We start from the raw sequence: 13957 nt of genomic DNA, 5'->3' as shown, positions 1-13957 counted from the left end.
TCCTCCAGTATTTTTGTGTCTCGTGTAATGTGCCATCGATGGATATACCATTTGCTCTTATCGTTGATTGATATCTTTTTTTTTTTTTTTTTTTTTTTTTTTTGGACTCGTGTGTGTGCTTTTGGTGCCCTTTTTGACCCTGAGAGTTCGATTTGTTCTTGATTGGCTTGATCAAAGCCGAATGTTTTAAAAAAATCGATGGCTTGTATACTTGAATATCCATACGAAATTACAATATAATATATCCTGCCATTGGGTGAAAAATGTAAGAAAGATTTGCTAGAAAGAAGGACTTAGTTGCCAAAGAAAAAAAAAAAAAAAAAAAAAATAGGAATAGTTGACAATGTGTAAGTAGCCGTTGTTGTTTGAAAAATGGAGAAACTACATGAATTTTTTTTTTCGCACTAAGTTTGTCTTGCGGTTCTGTATGGCTCACGACAAAATGTTTTTTTTTTTCTTTCCGTAAAGAAAAATTTTTTTTAATTCATCATTACATCTGGTGGGAGAATACTATTACGATGAATCTAAATCAGTGCATGTACGAAACAAGAAAGAGTTACATTGTTGGCTTGCACAGTCCAGACGGCAAAATAATAGACCTTCGATCTCAAAATCGTACTCTTTGGTTCGGGACCAACAGTACATGATAAAAAACGGCTCCATCTTTTTTTTCTAAATCCACGGGAAAAGAAAAACCAAGCTGTTACACACTCGAAAAGTGCATTATAACAACCGCTCGTGTCTAGACGAGTGATGGCGTTTATCATCGTCGTATTTATTTTTACGCTGTACGTGCAACATGTATACATACAGCAGCACCACAGTTGTAGTAGGTCGTCTGTTTCCCCCCCCCCCTCCCACATACTTTCTATATACACACACTTACCTCCTCTTTCTCTTCTGTTCAATGTCAGTGTCAGAATATACCATGTGGGTATATACATACGTACGCACATGTAAATGGTGTATCATCATGGTTTGTGCTTATCATGCAATTTAAAACACGCGCAAAGCCAAATACGAGCGGGACAAGGAAAAAAAGAAAAAAAAAAAAAAAAAGATACATCTTATACCTACAACTCACTCGGGACTGCTAAGCTTAGCCTCTCTCATTTTTTTTTTTTTTTTTGGGCGCGTGTTATCACTAAGTACTTTCAGATCAATCACATGAAATTCAATCACACGCGTATTATAGACGTGCGCGCGGGTGTACAAGTGGCGTACGAAATAATTTTTAACCGCCACTCATCAACTTTCTTTTCTTATTTGTATTTGACAAATATCCGCATACGTTTATACTATGTAAATACAAGGGCGTATAATTATATCAGTAGGTATGGTAAGTCAATTATAGGTACGGTGTGCCCGGAGACGGAGAAAATAACACCCACGGGTGGTGGGGGGGGGGCGCAAACAAGTTGGGCATTCAGGGGTTGATGCGCCGCCGCAACAAAATAGAGAATCTCGGGCGCGCACGCGTCTCCCATAAATAAAGCCAGAAATAAAGAAATCGAGTTCTTAAAGGAGAAAAAAATAAAAGGAACAAACAGCGAGAGAGAGAGAGGGTATGCACAGTTCCAGGGACTATTTTCGTGTATGTACGCTCGTGGGGTGGTGCATCAGAGGGACACGGAGAGCAGCTGAACAGTTAAAGCCCCGCCGACTTACAATATCTTTTGCACCACGTATTATACATATATATATATATATACCCAATGTACGGTGTGTAGCAAAAGTAGACGCTCTAAAATTGGCTCTTAAGAGCTGGTATACCCCATCCCTTTTTTTTTTACTCATTTTTTGGTACACATATAGCTAAGCGCGCGTCGTGTGTATATTTACTCTTTACGCGTGTCTCATCTACCTCCGGCCGAGGGGGGTAGGAGGGGTACGGACGAATAATGTAGCCAAGACGCAATTAAATCGGAAAAGACTCTCATCTGACTTTGCGTAAAAGGTACATAATATCATTCCCTTTGGTCATATATTTGTTTTGTTTTTTTTTACCTTTATACCTTTGATGAAACTATAATGTCGTTTGTCAACTTTGTAAATAATTTTAATGATATCTTACCGCAGGACCAATTATTATTAACCACAGATGAGTTGTTTTTATTCACTGAGAGAAAAAAAATTATAAAAATTGTAGAGAAATTTTAGGACCAATAAATCGGCTGCAAAAAGGGAAAAAGTTGTTATTATTATTAACAGTAAAGATTACAGTTCGAAAAGTAAAAATTTGTTGTTGAAATGATAGTTTTTTTTTATGGAATTTCACTAAAATTTATATTAATTTTTTTCCTCTCGGTGATATGCAAGGACATATTTAGTTACACCGATAAACTTCGTTTTTATGAGTATACATATCCCAATTATTCATTGATTAACTTAATGTAATTTATCAACGAAACATTTATATTTCCCAAGAAATTAGTAACGTATTACGTATACACACACCTTACATTTATAATCAGTATAGTATAGTTAGTAGACACTTGGAGTATATATATACATACACCCCCCCGTCAGCCACGTGCCGTCGCTTTCCTTCTCCTCCTCCTATATATTTTACTCGACAAATGCGACTAGGAACGCACTTTAATTAAACGCTTGTGCACTCACGTGATTGAATCTCTCTCGGGAAACTATTAGCGCCCGCCCCCACGTGCGATTATATTATTCTTCGTGTACAAGTACGCGCGTGCATTACACGCTCAAAGTGTTCTCTGTATAACTTTGTTGCCGGAGTCTCGTTTTAATTTCGTTTATTGGCCAGTTGCGAAGTTGCGCGCAAGCCACACTTAGCTTATCACGTACCTACACCTCTACATTTATACGTCTCCCGCTTGCTTGGCAAAGCACACGCGTCTTTTCCCCCCTCCCCCAACTCTCTCCCGCTCGCGGATCTGAATTTTCAATCTTATCTCTATGCGTATATATATGTGTACCCCCGCACATAGCGTAGCATATTCATGACGCGTCCGCGCTTACTGTACACATATATGTATATATATTTGCGCACAGATGCGTGTTGTACACGCCTATACATATACACTTGGTATAATAAAGTAGCGGAGAAACAAAGAGACCACAACAGTCGTATACATTCTATGAGGGTGTATAGGTAATAATTATACTCGTGCCGCGTCTTTTGGAGGCTTGTTTTGCGTTTCCCCGCGTGCAACTTTTATCGTAAGTACTTACTCTTCAAATTTTTTTAATTGTGTAGTAGTGAATACGCGTACCTGCCGTGCGTGTTAAAATAGTGACTGTATACTTTAGTGGTGAAATTTTACTCTTATGGTGTTTTTCATGTATTCATAATTTATCGAAACAGTGGATTATCACTCTAAATGTACATAGTGTGAAATACATTCCGTATGTATTTATTATTTCTTCTACTTCGCTAATTTCATTGTTGATGGTGACAAATAACGATATTATTGTTATTCACTGAAAAATTCAAGGATTCATCGTTTGCTAGATTAGTTCCAAGTATCTGAATAATATCTCTTGAAATAAGGTGTTACATTATTTTCTTTCCCAATATTGTTGTCTTGTTTCAAGAGAACATATATTTACTGTTTCTATAGTAAATGTTAATTTTTTTTTTTTTTTATTTCCCCCCAATGTAAGCTACAACAACTCTTTTCGATCCGATTAAGATATCTTATTAGATCACCAATGTACACAAACATATTTTTAATACAAAATCACAGTGGCCTCAGAGCAAATACCATCATGTTATTTTCACCATACGTTTTGCAAATAAACGTCTTGTTCGCTACTTAAAATTAATTTAGTGTACAGGTAAAGCGGTGCATGTAAGTACACACCCGTGCTATTGTTTGTTTTATCATCGCCTCTATATATTATTGCTACGTGGAACATGCACACACCCCCCCTCCCTTTTTTTTCAACACCTTGGTTAGTTAAATGTATACTTAATATATTGAGACACGCGTGCACGCACCTTCTCAAACGCGCAAAGTGTCAGTTATAGTGTATACAAGTACAACATACGTGTAAATGTAATAAATGATAATATAATTTATCTCACGTGGTGCAAAAAGAGAGAGAAATGAGGGCGATTTCCGGGTCGTTTTGTTGTATATAATACAGTAGGTGACGTGGTGCAGGTCTGCGTTTCATCTCTTGCTCTGTACGTAACTATATGGTTCTTCGTCACTTGAAGGCGACGCATCAACGCGGAACAGTGGTAATTTACGGCATCACGGAGACGACGATGCTCTCGATCAAAAAAATCCGACGAGCGTGCTCGCACGCGCAGTCAAGTGGTGTCGGTGAAAAAGGGTACAATTGAAACAAACCATGTAATAATAAGCACATCTACACCTGTGTATGTATATTATGTGGGGACACCTCGTCGGGGAGAAGCGAGAGATATGAGATTAGGAGACGATGGTGTTTTCCCCATATCTATATGTAGCTTTTGAATATACATATATTATATGTATACGCGTGATCGAAGCCCACGAGGGTCTTGACATTCGAGAAATCGATCATATATTATACGGATTGTATATACTTATTTACACTTGAAAGGAAAGGAGAGAGGAATTGACGTTAATTGGACGTACCTTTCTCTTACCGATAATTATACCAATATACGTGTCTCTGCCCATTTCCACATCTATATATATTTATGCCCCGATACGTCGACTCCCCATATACTTACTCGCGTAAAACATCCATTCACGCGCCCGCGAACCGTTACTCAACTCACCAAAGTTAAAAGGGTACACCTATATATTTATTGGAATTGAATGTCTATTGGGTTTTAAGTGCGCGCGTCTATGTACTCGTGTCTCCGATCGATTTTCCATTCAACGGGGGGGCTCCAACTGTTCCTAATACATGTGTATATTATACTATATATAATGCAACAGCAGCAGCTGCCGGCATGCAAATCGCACCCACACCGCTTGTGATGTATATATATATATATATATATATATAACGGATTAGGTGGTGGTGTTATGGTCACGCCCCATTGTTACACGTACATTGAAACTATAAATATAAGCTCATCTTCTTGTTCCCTGCGTTGCGCCTAATGTGTGTGTGTGTGTGTGGTATATATTATTGTGTTTATTGTGTTACTGGCCAAAATATGCACGCGCGTTATAAGCCTCCGCTTCGTAATCTCCCTCCCTCTCTCTAATCTCTTTATTCGCTATGCACACTGTGTGTAGTTAAGTTTAGGTTGGATTCTGATGGAGCTTTGATTCAATTAGCTCGGGTTTTTTTTTTTTTTTTTTTTTCTCGTCTCACTGGTTACTTTAATCGTTTGTACTTTTTTTCCTGTCTTTGATCGGTTGAGGTACGGTAAATGTCTTTCTTTTTAAAAATTACGTACATCCCACACATTACAAAAACAAGATACACCCTATATTTACGGAATTATAGTAAAAACTCGTACTTATATACATGGATCCTCAAAAATCTCCGAGTATGTCATCTCAAAATAAGTAGTTCATTTCTGCCGTTTCGAGTAAAAATAATCACTTTGAGTATAAATTAAGTTAAGATTTTACGAGTGTTTAACCATTACCAACTTCATTCAAAATATATAGTGTTGTAGAACAAACGACTGCACATTTTTTTTATACATTTTTTTGAAAATGTAACATAGTATATATTTTTTCATTATGTAATAATTGTCACTATACTGACATCATAAATGACACCCAAATACAATTTCTCCCAACGCGAGTGTATAATATATGTCCAAGCTTTCCTAGTAGTAATTATTATTACAGCACTTTTCTGAGTGTACAAGAGAGCCCAAAAGTTATAGGCATAAAGTCAAGATTCACGGAATGATATACTTTATAGCAGAGACAAATAATAACAATAACGAGACTCGACTTGCGCACTTTCGACCGTATACAATACTTCTTACGTATAGGTATATCATATATATATATATACTCACGTATGGTAACAATGCCCAAATTGATTCCCTCGTATCCGCGCTACAAAGGATTTCAGTACAGTACCGCGAGAATCCCCCAGGAGGAAGGAAACAGAATTTCCTGCCCATACACCCTTTTTCTCTCCGTCACTTTGTGTATCTCTTCGTATACGTGTGTATATATATATGCATGGCCCAAAAGAGAATCGCCGAACAAAAGTCCGTTCCGAAGCGCGCGGACTGTACCGGAAACTAGTACTATACTCGGGGGGGGGGGGGTGGTATAGTATGGGTCTAGTTCGCGGTAGACTATGCAGTCATTTTTGCTTATCCGGTACTACGTGAACGCGCATGTGTGGAAACAATGAAAAGAAAAAAAGAAATAAAACCATCAGAGCACGTCGTTGATATTGAATCCTATGAAAAAAGGGATAAAAATGGTAAAAGTGTTGGAAATGATAAAACGGTACATTGTGTGCTGATTAGTGACGAGATAATATATTGCGGGTGACGGTGAAAGGATGACTTTCTCTTCGTTTTTTTTTTGCGTTTATACGAGGTAGTGTTCATTCCGGGATCGCTTTTTTGCTTCTTCTTATTCGTACATCACCTGCATCGTAATGTGTGTATATATATACGGTATTCTCCTCCGTTTCATCAGTATGGTGAGACATTTTTCCTTGTGCTCCTTACACCTATTGTTACGTCAGGCGCACTTTGCACACTTTCATTGCTGATTTTTAATTTCTTGTTCGATCGATCAACATCTCGCGTCATCGTAATACGAAGAAAATCCTCCTTTTGTTACATTGGCAAATGTATCCTTCACGTCTCTACAATACATCGATGATTATCTTTTTTTGTTTTTTCTTTTTCTTTTGCTAATCAACTCTAATCGTAATCCCAACTAACCCCTTTTTTTCCATGAACTTTTAAAAGAAAAAATAGACGATCAACGACCCACCGCGAGAAATCTCGTCCCCCTCATATAAATGCTTACACGTCATACCTATATGCCTCATCACGAAAATCTAAATCAATCAATATCGCGAGTTGGGTCATCCACGCGCCGATTAGACTCTCGGGGCTGCAAGTACATTTATATTTACATACATACATACAGCACTGCATATACTTCCGCATCGCGCATATCATTATATATATGTGAGCTATATATACGTAACGATTCGTTATCAATTTCATTTCAGCTCTCCCGTACCTACTTCTTCTTCTCCTCGCTGTGGTGTATACCCAAGTATACGAATACACGTACAACCAACTCCCCCGCACGCGTCGGCCCACATCAAAAGAACAATGAGCTCATTCCCCTCGCTCGTGTACATGTATATATATAGACGTATTATGTGTGTACGATAATGTATATGGTGTACGTATATATAAGTATACGAGTAAAACAAACAAATATAAGTAGAGGAGGAAAGAGTCGTTGTGAGAAATTAGTTGCCGAGCACGTATACACACCCACCCACACGTGACAGGTCAACTTCAAGTCTCGCATACAAATGATCATAAGTGTATATATGCATATAAATATACACCCTGCAAGTGCAACGAAAGGGCCCGTACGTATATGTATAAGTATACCCTTGACCGATTCAAAACATATATATGTATGTAGCGTCTCTCGAGTACAAGTGCTCGATGTACGATTTGTTCGATTGTCGATGAGAGAATTTTCGTGTGGGCATGAAGAAAAGAAAGATAAACGCCATGTATGAAAGTAATGTAAGATGCACCGCGCTACTAAAATATATACCTATCGCCAAGCGTTTTTATATTTCCGGACGTTTGAAAGCTCGTTCGCGCGCGCTTTAATTGAAAAAGCCAATGGAGCGTGATGCAAGACTCGCGCATAAAATACCCATCAACCTTTCGAACCAAGTACATAATATTATTATATGGAATACATCTCCCGTGTCAAACATAAATAAACATTATATACATGTTACAACTGTGGTGCCCAAATGCAAGCTCAGTCTGAGCTTTATCTTGTATTCTGATGGTTTTTAAAAATATAAAAAAAAAACAAAAAATTTAAAAGGATATATGAGTATTATAGATTGAATCTCTCTCTCTCTCTCTCCGTGTGTTTCAATTGAAGCCCTTCCATTCTTTTGGTTCTTCGACCCTTGTCCACTTCGTACCTACATTATATATATATATATTGATCGCTGCCGTTTTCACATGTATATTACATAGTAGGTCTATGTGCATAAGAAACCGGCGTGTGGGCATGCAAACAGGCCCTGCTTTATATACGTACATACACGTCTTTTTGTTTTTTTTGTTTTTTTTTTTTTTCACGTGCACGAGCTCACAGCCCACGTATATAACGAGAACTTGCACCGCGTGATGCTTATATTGCACGCGCGTGTGTGTGTGTACACGTAGAGTATGTAAGTATTGCGTGCGGTGTACTTTAACCGGAATATATATATATATACATACCCGAGAGAGCTGCAGAGAGCGTCGTCGTGTCTTGGTCCATTGTATATTGACGACGTGTGCTGTGTGTGCCACTGTCGTTAAAAAAAAAAAAAAAAAAAAAAAAGAAAACTTGCGCCCACAGATTGACTTTAATTGATGTATATAGTGGGTCAGAGAGAGAATAACGTGTCCATATTTTATACATATCTATTACGTGTACGATACATCTTCTAAAGTTGATGTATATATGTAAATGCAGTATATTTTTGAGATAAAAAGAAATAGTAGTGTTGATGACATTAGTAAGTAACTTGACAAGACGTTGATGAAATAGAGATTAAGATGAGAGGTGATGACGTGTGAAAGATCGACCAAGTATGATTCATATATTATATCCTACTAAATGTATTGTACAATTAAGTACGTAGGTATATATATATGTAAATCACGCAAATAACATAATATACGACAATATAATACATGTGTGCGGTGCAGCATATAAGTAACAAGGCCAAGCGCGACACACGACACAAATGCATATATGCACCGGCCAGACATATAGGTAATATACATTATCATAAATAGGTGACGATGACCATTGACATACATATTATACTTGTGCGTCGCATAAATAAAAAAATTACAGCGGAAGCTCGACCCCGTCAACGTATACATGTATACACGCATCGATTGATCCACATTCATCATATTAAATTTATGCACATTGCACATATGTGTATATATATATATAGGTATAAGCGCACGCGCTACGCAGTTTCAAGCCATTTATTTTCATTAATGAATTTGAGCCGCCAATTAACTCATTTCGTCCATTGACTCTGCAGTAGGTATATATATGTGATTGCAACGCAACATGTATATTGATTTTATATACATATATATGTATAAACAGCCTAATTTTTTTCCATATATGTATACCAAATTCCCATAAAAGGTACACCAATATGTTATATAGCACACTATAGACGCGAATTCGCGTAAATTCATATACTATACCAATGTACCTACACCATGGCTGTATGATGATACACCCGCTGATTTATATATGTGTGTGTGCAATATATATGTATCTCGTTGCACCGCATATATATTTTATATATCCTCCTCCGTCCTCCCGAACGAATCTCGCTGTATATATACATATACTGTCGCTCGCTGAAAGTTCTTCCTCCGCGATCTCGCTGACAAATGTACATATACATATATGTATGTATGTAAGGCCCGGTGTTATAAATAATACCCCTCCTCCGGTCGGAGCGAGAGATATACTTGATTCCGAGAAAGATAGCGCGCGGAGGCGTCGATGCGGTCGGATATGTGTGTACGGGGGGGGGGGGAGGAAAAAAGGTCCACCGGTGTAAATGTGCACGGCCGCACCTTGGCTGTCAAAATATACTCGCGCGCGTGTGTGTGTGAGACGAAGCGGAAGGAATGGACCGTTGCCGTCGCCCCCGAAGACAGGAGAAAAAAGGGGTATTATTGTGTATTGGAGATCGAAGCTCCTCGCAAACGCTAAATTCCCATTTGTATGAAGCGCGAGAGAGGGAGTGTCGAGTGATAATAATATATCGGCTCCGCGGTATATTATAGAGTGAATCGTTTTTTCTTTTTGTTTTTAATTGTACGTCCCTCCCGTGCTGCCCCTTTCCGTTTTTCTTCCCGAAAATAAGGAGGTCAATGGACGAAATTGTTCCTGATAGTTTACGTTTCCGCATTGGTGAAGTAGTAGTTGCTGTATACATAGCTGTACAATGTGATGGGTCGTATATTATGCCAAAAGAGTGAGATGCGCCCCAAGATGTATATATAATATATTATATAGATTGCATTGCCCGCAAATTTCTTAAATTTTGTTTTAAAGGCGTATGGAGTGTCCGCAACCCCATATTCTTATTTACATACTCGCGCGCGCTTGAACATTGTATTAGCTTGAAATAAAGAAAGAAAAAAAAGGAGATTTTTGAATCGGCAACGCGCAAGTACTTCGTATTGCCGAAGCAAATATTTTTCCTCGGGTGAAATGGTGAAATACGACGAGGTATAGACTCACAGCCGGAAACAACGTAAATTTTCCAAACCTATGTATATGTATAAGTAAACTGCGGGTGGAATTTCAAGAGAGGGGGATAGGCAACAGTGTCGCGTCGGATCACTCATCGACACTCGAAAAGGGGAGGGTGGGGGGGGGAGGAGAAAAAAAAAACACGGGAGAGAGAGAGATAACGGAGCAGAGTGCACGAAAGTGAGCGAGAGTTGAAGAGATGAAAAAAAACGCAAAAGTGACTGGTTTATGTAAATACAAAGTGAGCGCGCACGTGGCGGAAGGAGTTTAGACCGCCCTCCTCCCCATGCCCACCCGTGTTGTATAATATATACACCTTATTGGAGTACAATCTGCGTTGTGCACGGGCACGCGAGTAGCTTTGCTCTCTCGCGGGGAAGGCTTATTTATATTCATACGCGTCGATGCAAAGGAGAGTCCGCGCTGATGGCTGATTTACACCTCGTGTGTATGATGATATACAGTGAGGGATATGCCGCGAAAACTAGTGGAAAACTCGTATTGTAATGTGCTCCGTCGTAAAATGTGCGCGCTGCTGTCTGTACATATATAGGTACAATAATCCGTGGAGACTCCCTAAAATGTATGGGAATTCGAGGATTCGCGTTTTATTTTATGCGCATACGCGTATGTACGCAAAATACGTAAATATATAATGTAACGTATATGCGGCGTGTACCCTCGTGTATCCTGAATTATGTATGTCGAGTGTCATTGTGGGTTTTGCCCATTGAAGCGCTTGAAAAAAAAAAAAAACAAAAAAACAAAAAATACGCCTGTACTTATATACTCTTTGTTACAATGAACATCAGAGGTGTTTCTTCATTTTGCCTCGTAATATTCGAGATTACATTTTAATTCGGTTTGGACTCGGAAGTCCGCCTCTTTCGTTTTTACGGTCAAAGTACAGTAGGTCGTCGTAGTGGGGTGTGCTAATTTCGTACAAATTTCCATATATTTATACCATTTATGGTGGTTTCGCGCCTATGTAATTGCAGCTATATAGTCGGTCGTCCACGTGGGAACTAAAAAAAAAAAAAACAAATCTTCACGTCCGTTCGATCATCGTGGGTAACGGTAAAAACCCATTCATGCCCAGGTCGATCAGCCGCAACTGCATTTTTGAGGACAATCGTAATAGGTATAATATACTCGAGAGAGAGAGAAAGAGAGAGGAACGAGCGCGTCGCGTTGTTGACTCCTTATCTTTCTCCTTACGTGGATTTATAACGTGGTATATGTTCACTTTGAGAGCGCTATGGGTACATATATATATATATATATGTACACTTTATTTCCGACGAGATAAGAGATAGGCTTTGGATGCTGTGGGGAGATAATGATAATAAATATGAAATGATTGCGTACATATTACGAATACATGTATTTTTCACACCGAGAAATGCGAAGCATCAAGAAACTTATAGAGAGATGGAGAAAAAGCTCGGGAGGATATATACATATGCACCGCTGCAGACGCGCGCTAAAGTTGAAAAACGAGGCTGTGCCGCGAAGCCGCGATGTACATGTATATAGTTTCCTCCTCCTGCGTATGTACAATAAAGTACACACACACACACACACGAGAGAGAAAGAGAGTAAAGTCACCCGACACTTCCGCGTTTACGTGCTCCCCGGCGTTGACGTCTTTCTGCATAATATAACATGGGTGTGTATCTTGATCCCCATTTATGCGTGCACGCGTACACATATATATATATATATATATATATATATATATATATATATATATATATATATATATATATATATATATATATATATTCACACACATGTGTGGGCAGTGAAAGCGCCGACTCTTGTACCGCCAACCGCGGGCAGTAGCCGTTTCATACACGTATACCGATCGACAGCGGTCCCTTTTTTTATTTTCTTCCCTCATCGATCGATCGCACTATTTATAAAAGCGAGTATATAGATTGATTTCGCGCGTTACTTTTTTAGTAGGTATATGGAGGCTGTGTCTTTTTTCATCAATTTTATTGGGACGAAATATCTTTCAAGAGTAATGTCGGCTGGCGTGGACCAGTTGTTGCAGCCGCGTGTTATTGAATCTCGATTTGGGGTTCAAGACGCGCGCAGTGTGGAAGGGACAGCAGCAGTTCCGTGGCCTTAATGGTCGAATGATGGCAGTTAAAGATACACGTGTGGAATGAATTCAGAAGTCGATATTAATAGGTACTCCTTTTTTTTTTTTTTTTTTTTTTTTTTTTTTTTTTTTTTCTTCAATTTGATCATCAATAAGAATGAATGAATCCGAGTGCTGTGCGAAAAAAAAAAAAAAACATAGACAAAGGAAAAGTCTCGCAAGATTTTAACAGGTGAAATGGTAAAAAAATTGATTTGCCCCCAGTAGGTATGAATTTTAATTCCAAACATAATTAATCGGTAACCCAATGAACGAACGAAGATAATCGTACAACCCATGCACGTTATTATTTCGAGTGGTATATGTACCAACAATAAGTCAACCAACTAATTCAAATAGTGAAACGTTGTTTACTTGGTATAGATAAATAGTTGAAATAAGTCTTGCATCTTAGTGTATGATGTTATTATTTTGAAAAAGTTGCATGTTTATAATAACTTTTTTTAAATTAAGCGAGTGGGATGAAGAAGGGAAAAAAAGTATAAAGGAACAACTGTTGCAAACCAATGGGTAATATAATAATAATATTGTCGTATGAGAGAGCGAGTCCCGAATCGACGCCGAGTCTCTTAATCTCACAACACAAAGGATATTATACCCATAGAGACGATCGGAAAGTCAATTGGTATAATATATGTGTACTCGCGCTCAATAAAGACGACACAAAGAGAGCAGCATCTCTCTCTCCCTCACTTGGTCGGTGACTTTTCGTCGAGTTTCGAGTGATTGTGACGATACGCCCGCACACGCGACATAAATCTCAATGCAACGTCAGCGTCAAGCCCGACATTGTTGCCTAATCATATTTATACGTCTTCGCCCGAGATCATTTGACGGACGACCGAGAGCAACCCCCGCAAGGGTCGACGTCCTTTGTATAAGCGTAAACTTTTTTTTTTTTTTTTTTTTTCTCTCTCCCTTATCCCCCCGATTTCCCGCATACAGTCGTCGCTCGTGTCTACCCAACGCCGCCAAGAGAGGCACAATAGAAGAAAAAAAAAAGAGCAGCCGGCTGGCCGGTTGCCCTGTTTCGTCTGTCTGTCCGACGCGCAAAAACCGCCACCGTTTTGCGGATTTGTCGCTCCTGCAGTGCACCGCGCGATGGCTCTTTTTGCTCCGCGCGTCTTTGTCTGGCAGGGTTTTTGCTCGTGCGGAGAATAACGATTGCCCCCCCCTCCCCAACGTTAGTTTTGGCTGGAAAATCAAATTGCCCCCCTTTTTTTTCATCGGATTACACGGCCGATTTGTCTTTAACTTCCTTCCGCTCAGCCACTCGTGTGTTTTTTTTTTCTCATACATCTCGCCTCTTTATAATTAG

General features: G+C 39.0%; 1 protein-coding gene across 1 annotated transcript in view; it reads left to right on the top strand.

Moving 5' to 3' along the window:
* Positions 1-13957, top strand: part of gukh (NHS actin remodeling regulator GUK-holder) — a 75986-nt gene that overhangs the window by 33503 nt on the left and 28526 nt on the right. The window lies entirely within an intron of this gene.

This window comes from Copidosoma floridanum, unplaced genomic scaffold (genome assembly GCF_036245765.1).
Source record: "Copidosoma floridanum isolate Cflo_tuat_1 unplaced genomic scaffold, Cflo_Japanese_pri ptg000025l, whole genome shotgun sequence".
Lineage (NCBI taxonomy): Eukaryota > Metazoa > Arthropoda > Insecta > Hymenoptera > Encyrtidae > Copidosoma > Copidosoma floridanum.
The sequence above is the reverse complement of the archived record's forward strand: the minus strand, read 5'-3'. Positions and strand labels throughout refer to the sequence as shown.